Raw genomic sequence first — 8,929 nt, forward strand, 5'->3', positions numbered from 1 at the left:
TCACATTCTCATTTACCTGGTTCAACTGCTTACCATCACATCCACCCCCCTCCATGTAAAAATCCCAAGATTTCAGAAGTCATGGTAATAGTAAAAAACTGAAACCAACCAACCAATCAACCAATAAACACCATCTCCCCTGCCCCCCCTCAAAAAACCCCACCTCCTACCCCCAAACCAAAACCAACAAATGACAAAACCCCAAAATAACCAATCACCCAACAACCAAAGAAAAACAAAACATGGGTGTTTGGGACTCTTCTGTGAGAAACAATTTTAATGTTCCCTACACTGGTGAAAATAGGAAAAAAAATAAATGAGGTATGGACAAAATCCTGCTCTCAGATTATTTTTTCATTTACCCAAATCACTTAAGAGCATGAGAAATTTCTCTGCTTAGGTGGTGATGGAGGAAGGAAGCCCCAACAGCCAAACCTGATAGAAACTTCAACAAGCCAACAGCAAAATTCAAAGCCTGCAGCTGGCTGTGCTAGTCAGCAGTTCCCAGAGCAGAGCTTCTTTTCGTGCTCCTCTGTGCAGTAAATCATTCTTGCTTCATTCCGACAGAAGAGGGCCTCCCAGTGTCACCTTGAGCAAGACAGTGGATGCTGCTGAGAAATCAGAATGGGAGCTTGGATGCTCTCAGGATGGGCAAAATATGCTTTTGCTGTGCAGGTGTGGTTCAGATGGTAGGATGTTGAAGTCCTTTTGAGGCAGTCTGAGTTTTTAAGTGCGCAGTTCTTTAACAGGTTACTGATTTATGGTAAAAATTCTGAGCTCTGGATTAGGATAAATGTTTCCTCTGGAGAGCCAAAGCTCACCCCTTTCTCCACAACTAGCCAAATATTTAAATAAACTTTGGATTTCACTCTGAGAGCAAGGCACATAAGGTGTAAGGCTTGCAAGGCCTTGTTTGCAGCTCCCCAAAGCTGATAAACACCAGAATCTAATGCCTTTTAATGCTGGACTCACCAGTAGGATTTAACATTACACAGTCCTGAACTGAGCTTACTCTCAGTTTGAGTTCATGTTCACCATCTCCACTGGAGGATTGAAATGCAAACCTGTTGTCAAACAGGAGTTCACTAGCACAGTAGAACTCAAGTGGAGCTCCAGAGAAGTGGTTTGAGGGCCTTGTGTGCCTTGGAGTGCTCCCAGCTTCTCCTTGGCTGGATGAGCCGGGTGTGGTGTCCCTCCAGGGCAGCACGGTGGTGGCAGCCAGGCTGGCCAGCTGGGGGCAGCTACAAAACATGCAGGCCACAGGTTTAAACCCATGCTGAGGCCTGTTCTTAATTTCTTGCTGATGAGCTGTCCAAAAAGTTAAGTAATCCAGCTAAACCAGTACTGAGCTCTTTCTCGGTAAGTAGTGTCACTTCTGCGGTGACCCCCAGTACAATCAGTGGGGCAGTCAGTGTGGCACTTGAGGTTGTCATTTGGAAAAATACACTGGGTTTTAATTTGTTTTTTTTTTTTTTTTTTAAATCTTGTTTTTGTTCTGTGTCTCAGAACAGAAGGCATGATGCCCACGTTAGTGTTGCAAATCTTTGGACCATCTCTACAGATACTTTTAGGCAGGAGAAACTGAACAGCTCTCCCTGACAGCCCCCTCACTGCTGGGCTGTGTACATCCCAGCATAAAGGACAGTTTGGGGTGTCTTTGTTTTCTTTGCTTTTTTGCTAGTTTCCAATTCAGCAGAACGATGAAAAAAAGTTCTCCTGTAATTTTCCACCACAAATGCATCTCAATGAACCTATGGGTTCTTCTAACATACAGTATAATTTTCCTGGCAAGTCACTGCTATTTCTTACTTTTTATTTATTTATTTACCTTTACTGGACATGTATATTTTTAATTATGCCCGTGCAAACTCATTATGTTGGATAAGGTGTCTCATGCCGGTTTATAGATTGAGAATAAACTTTTTGGTTGTCACACACTTTCAGTAGGAAATAATACTTATGTTTATATGGAAAAGGATTTATAGTTCTTAGATTTATAAAGAGAACCCGAATCTGCCAAGTTATGAAATTTTATTTGCAAATAAATGTTCTACTTAAGTGTTCTTAAGATATCAATATAAACATTGGGAATGTAAATGCCAAATGTAAATGCTTTGAGTGCCATCAAAGAAGGAGATTTTAAATTAAATTCTTAGTTCCCAAAAAAATGTGTTGTTTTGACAGAATATCCTCTCTTTGCCAGTAAGCTGGGGGGCATCTGTAATGTTTCCATTCCTTGATATAACCAATATATATCATGGAAGTCCCCAGAATGTGCATTTACTGGAAATCAAAAGTAAATGCTTCCAAACAAACCATTCAGTGTTCAAACATTAACCTTTTAGGGGGGATAAGAGAGTGTATTTGAGGAAACCATTAAAAGGAGTAATCTTAAAGGCTTGCAGGTATTGCAGACTATAAATGTAGGTATTGTGAGGGGAAAGGATGGTGCAGTCTATCTCGTGTGCAGGCAAGGCAGCTGTGATTGCACTGACTGATGGAAATGGGCATTTTTCACTATTGGGTGCTAATGGAAAGGTAGGGAGAAAGCAGCAAAAATCCCAATGTTTGTTCCTTTCCTTTTCTTGTCCTTCAGTAGATCTGTACCTATAAAATTCATTTATTCTGATTGATCACTTCTGTGCCTGCACATCCACTTACTGTTTTTTGCAGTGTTCAGGGCAATGCAGATTAAGGCCCTGATTCTCATACTGACACCACTACAAAAATAGGTGCTAATCATTGGACTTGTCTGAGTGTTAGTCTGCCATTACAAAAAAACCCTTATTTGAGACAGTTGTTCAGGTTTAACTTTAAACATAAATCTTGGTCCAATTACTCTCAGTGGAAGCAGTTTCTTAAGCATGCCTTTAAATATAGTCCTCGAAAGAGACATTAAATTAGGATTTGAGAAGCTGAACCCCCAGGCACATGAACATACTGACTTCTCTTCATAAAGTACAAGCATTTAATTTCAAATACTCTTCAGTTTTTTTTCTGCTTGTGCGATTTTAAAACCAAATCTTGAATATAATACTATAGAGCACTGGGGAGTCACAAGTGTATGACATAAAAGAATAAATTGAACACACAAAAAAATTGTTACAATGAAAGTGAAGAATGTAAAGATATATTGAACAAGACTACATTAGTGGTATTTTTTTTTTGTTTTGGTTTGATTTTGGATTTGTTTGGGGTTTTTTTTATTGAGTGTTGTGTTTTGGGTTTTTTCTGTCTGCCATTGAAGGCATGATGTGTCACTATGTCATTAAACCCTTAAGCCCTTTTTCTCAGAGGTTTTTTTCCCAAATTTTCCAGTATTACAACAGAGATGCAACTGGCTCTTTTGTACGTACACAATCCCATAATTGCAGCCATAGAATTACCACAGAGTTAAGACTGTTGCAACATTTTCTTGAAAGACAAATTGCAACAAATTAATATTTATGTATCCTTGAAGCTGTTTTGTTGGATGCTCATTCTGGCTCCATTACTTGCCAAGAGACTGCTGTGACTCAAGCACATAGCACAGACTCTGAAAAAGCTCACATGTGTCCTAAGTGGGGGGAGAAAGGTCATTCCCTCTTGAGCAAACCATTTAGCATAAGGAAAGCATCTTTCCTTTGACAGATGGGAATGCAATCCCTGTGTAGTCCTTCAGCCTTGTTTGATGGCTGGTTTTGAAAGCTAGAGGGAGCAGAGGTCTGTGTGTGCCGAGCTAGGTGTGGCTTTGAGGCAGTGAAGGTGTCCTGTGCCACACAATGTGTTCCTGTACGTGACCCACAGTGTGCAGGAGCACTGCATTCGTGTGTGTGGGTGCTTCTGTCTGCGTGTTTGGCAGCCCCACCTCCCAGCATATGGCTGAGGAGCTCAGCTCAGGGGTGCCTCGGTAATTCAGCTTGCTCTGCATCTGGGTTCTGCAGAATTCCTTGCAGCACATTTTAAGATCCTAGGTGTATATGTATCAGTGTTAAACTTGCCAGCCTGCAACAAAGTCACACAAGACATCTGTCTGTCTATTGATGGAAATCAGAGAAGGAGACAGATTCTAAAATACAAAGTAATTCCTTATTTTCTTCATTACTCCTACAGCGAAAATAGGCTGTTTGTCTGACAAGAAACTGGGGAGAAACAGCTAAGCCTGTATGGAATTTTATTCCATTTTATTGTCCTTGTAGGATCAAGACTAGTTCAAAGCAGTCAAGGAGAGAACACTGACACCAATGTATCTTTGGTAAGGCAGGGATGAATGGGATAAGAAATTAAAGATACTGACATAATTCCTATGCACAGGGCAGAAAGATTAAGTTTACATGGGAGAATTTTAAAGGGTTTAGAAGAGAAGTTATGTATGTATGTATATGTATATGTATATGTATATGTATATGTGTATGTATATGTACATGTAGATGTACACCTACACCTTCATGTATATGGTCTTGAAATCTGCCCCACAGTGAGGGATTTTAAGAAGCTAACTCAAGAGAAGGTTAAAAATTTACTTGATTCCAGTTTGTCCCAGGCTCTTTAATTTAGCATACAATAGCATAGTGAGAGCCAGTGCCTGGGAAATCTGCACAGAAACAAATTACTTTAAATTAGGAAAGCTTGTGATCATTGGAAAAAGGGAGGTGATAGATTACATGTTTTGATGGAAAAGTGCATGTTTCTTTCAAAGATGTTGTATGATTTATAAAAGGATTGTCAGATTAAGTATCCTGTCTTGTCCTACACAGAAGGAAAAGTTAATCATAAAATCCATTCAGGTATCTCTTCAGGAATATCTAAATTTACAAACTCAACAGTTTTCTTCATAGTTTTATACTTTTTTTAATTTTTAGACATAAAATAGAAACAAAACAATTTATTGCATAGGTATGATCATGCAGAATCCCATGCCTTTTAGATCCAGAACCCTTGGACCATTTCAAGATTTCTGGTATTTATACTTACACTGCCACCGTTGTGTAAGTATAAATATTAACCTACTGCTCTTCACATGTAATAGTTCAAAAAGCAGCTCTGACACACACTTTTCCAGGGTGCTACACAGTTCATAAATATTTCTAAAAGATACTAGCTGTCAAAATTCCTGGAGTTTATTCGTGGATTTAGGGTGGAAGACAGCAATGATATCAGTAATGTAGCAAACCACAGGAATTTAATAGTGTCAGTCTGCATGTTTGGACTTCATGGTAAATCATGGATTAAATTTGCTTTTTTTTGCAATCTCACTGTAAAAGGAAGGCAATGATTGTTGTTTCCTTTCTCTGGGCAACAAAGGTAAGAATTGATTCAATGTTAAACACTTCAAAGGATTCAGTAGCATTTTAACAGAAGGGAAGAGATAAGGGTAGATACAAGACACAGTCTCCTAGCTTGAACCAGCATGAAGTGGGAGGGAGAGAAAATAGGGTTCACATAATGATGTGGGAGAGGAGCTGAACAAGTTTGTGGTCCTGGTAACATAATTTGATTTGTCTCACACTAGCTACTACTCATGGGACTCAGGAAAGAGGGTAGGAAATCCTCATGCTTCCTAGATATTTTTAAATGTATGTATGATTTCCTAAGGGTGCAAAAAGAAGTTGTGTTGACTCCTATACCTGGTTCATATCAGCAGAATTGTATGCAGCTTTTCAGTTCTGTTTATGGTGCCCCTTCATCCCTGCCTTCCTGGCATATTGCCATTGCACATTATGCCAGTTCATGTAAACAGCTATTTTCAATATGCAGATGAAGTAATTTTTAAATAATGTACATGATCAACCTGTTCAAAATGCCATAATTGCATGTATTTTTAGAAAGACACATTTTGCATCTTATGGCAGGATTTTAAATGCATTTCAGAGAGATCTCTAGGAAACCAAACCAAAACAAACCTTCTCCAGGTTATGAAGCAAAACTGGAATGATGTGGAAGTCGCTATAGCAGCCTGCTGTGAGTTGCGGTTAAAGAACATAAAAGATACCTTGCAGCAAATCAAATGCAATGTAAGGGGAACAACCAACAGACCTTCCACTTCTGTATGTGCTGGGAGCTCATTTGAGGGGACCACAGAGCAATAGTGAGGGTGCTCTTCACAGCTTATTGTTGGTTCTCTGGCAGAAGTGGGTGTGTGTATGTGATGTGTCTTCAGTGTTTCTTGGACTGTTTTGATGAGAGGTGGCAAGAGAGACCCTGGTGCAGCCCTCTGGAGTTTCTGCTCCAAGTCAAAGCTGCTTCTTCCTGTAGCAGAACAACAATTTCATAGCCAAGCAAGTCTCTCCAGGCACACACCTTCTGCTGAAATCCCAGCTACTGATTAATCTCACCCAGTTCCTTTTTTTCCCTTGAAAACACCATGTCGCATTCTCATAATTTTATAATTAGGAGTAAAAAAGCCTTTCTGAGCAAGCTTCTCAAGGTCATTTAGAGCTCCTTAGGCTGGTGATACTAAACTACGATGGGTTTAGCATCTTTACTCCAATCAAATTATGTTTTATCAAAAATATTCTGCTATTTTCTTCCTTTTTTTTTCTCTCGCCCCCTGGCAACTCCAAGTCTGTCTGCTTAGCCCTTGTACAAGTTCTAAAAATATTCCTCAAAATCTGCCTCCAGATGCATGTAAAAAAACCAGCTTTGGTTGTACATACTGATTGTTGATTTTGGAGGTTTATGGTGAAGCTAAAGATGTCACTTTGATAAAGAAAAGGAAAGCTAGATAGAACCATTTTAGGCAGGAAGATTATTCAGAAGTATCTACAATGGTATGGTAGACTAATACCAGTCTGCTTTTAGATATTTTTAAGCATTTAATTATAAAAGGTTCCTTTTAACTCCTTAACCTGCTTGGGACTGGGATCTGAAAGGATTAAAAATGGCTTAAACCATGAGACTCTCATTTCACTGCATCTTTAAAATCACACTGTCAGGGAAATTTTTTTCTATAAGCATGACTATTTGTGATTATGTATATTTAATGTATATCAATTTCCTATTGAATGTGGCCTGCTTCACTGTCCTTCATACCTTTCCAGACTATTTGAAGGGAAATTCATATGTCCTAATACAACAAATATATTTTGAAGATTGTGCAAGACAGATTTAAAACATATTATACCCACTGTTCTGCACAGTTTGCAATAAGCACTGCTGATTGTTGTAAATTCAAAACGTGTGTGTTTCTCATCAGCTGAGGTTCAATGAAATGCTAAGTATAGCATAAAATATAGCCTAAGGTATTATAACATGCATCAAGGACTTACCAGCTAAGTCCTCTGCACAAAGTTCAGTAAATAAGTTCCTTCAGGAAGAGTGTTGCTTGACCTAGTAAATAACAGCTGAATATCTGAGAGAATCTAAGCCAGCATCTGATTTTACAGCAGCATGAATCAGACAACTGTGTCAACAGCAATACATGTTTCATCCTATTTAGATTGAAAAGGACTTGGGTGCCCAGCCTCCAAGCTATTGGTGTAGTTACACTGGCTGATCGCATTCTGAAAAGTGAAAGTTTTGTTTTTCATGCAGTTGGGTAAGTGGAATGAGTGTCCTTTCATCTATGCCAGTAACAAAAACACACAGAGAATGTTTCCATTACAGTTGAATGCTGTATGCAATTATGGAACAAAACCATTAAACACAGTGAAACTTTTCCCAGAATTCCCCTACCACATACGCATATTGTGGTAATTTGCTCTGAATTCTGATCCTCTTTTTATGTCTCAAGTAGGAGCACTCTGTCACATTTGTTCCCAAGTCTTTTTATTTCCAGATTTGCATTTCCAAGGCTTTTATTTATGTAGGGACCAGCCAGTTTTTCTACCTTTTACAAGCTTGGCACCAAAAGAAGGAAAAAACCTCTATCAATTGAATTTGGGGCCCAGATCTCTTCTTTCTCCTTCCAGCACCTCTGTAAGCAGACATGATGTGGTGGTATTTCATAATTCACAGCAGGGCTTCAAACACTGTGAGCTTAGAGGATGTATCCTCCTTTCCTTTCCAAAGTAGGAGGAAGTGGCTGTTGTACTGCACTACTGTGTTGGATAGAGAAGAATTACTTATTTCCCTGCACTATCCCATACTGTCACTAATATGCCAGGAAATTAAGTATTTGTGATAAATAACTGTGGTGGTGTTGTGGTCAGTGGTTTCATGTCATTCCCGAGCAGATTCTGAACTGCAACTCCAAACTACTCCAGGATCTGAAGCTACCATTCCTAGTCCTGAGATGTCACAAGAGATTCTGGTGAACTATGATAGTATAGTTATGATGAACCGCAGCCAGGCAGTTCCAAGGTGGATTTTTGAGTAATATTTTAATTTAGTCTTGATTTTATAAGGCCCTTGGGTTTTTTTTCTGAGACAACGAGGGAAGGAAAGTTACAAAACCACCTCCCCAGGTTGTATGTTCAATGTGCATTTTTCAATATATGTGAATCTCTGCATCTGTTTCTACCATGGTCCTGCCCTGGCAGGTTGTGTCCAGAGTTGCAGCAAAAATGCTCCCATAAAGGGCCTGTACTGGGCACAGATTTATCTCATGCTTCCTGCTGCAAAGGAAGAGGAGTATCAAACTGAAGGGACAATGGCACCTATAAAGAGCACAAACAATTTATAACATAGTGAAGGAAGCAGTGTAAAGGTAGGTAATGCCTGGAAAGGGGAGAACCTCCTTGAGCAGAGATACCTTAGCATCTAGTTATTTTGCTATGACACTGTCTGTATTCTTCAACGAACCTGAACAATCTCATTAGCAATGTCTAAGGTATGTAATGAATACTAGTCAACCAGGGCCTCTGAGAAAATTCAAAAGCTCTTTGGAACAGTAAGTAAGTGAAGAGAAGCCTTGTAAGGTGGACTGTTTCTCAACTCATAAGTGTAGCCATCCAACTAATTAGCTTGGAGTTTAAGGGAGAGACTTAAATTGCAGTGAAGATATTCCCCA

This window comes from Melozone crissalis, unplaced genomic scaffold (assembly GCF_028551555.1).
Source record: "Melozone crissalis strain CALT ecotype California unplaced genomic scaffold, PUWL_Pcris_2 ptg000016l_1, whole genome shotgun sequence".
Taxonomy (NCBI): Eukaryota; Metazoa; Chordata; class Aves; order Passeriformes; family Passerellidae; genus Melozone; species Melozone crissalis.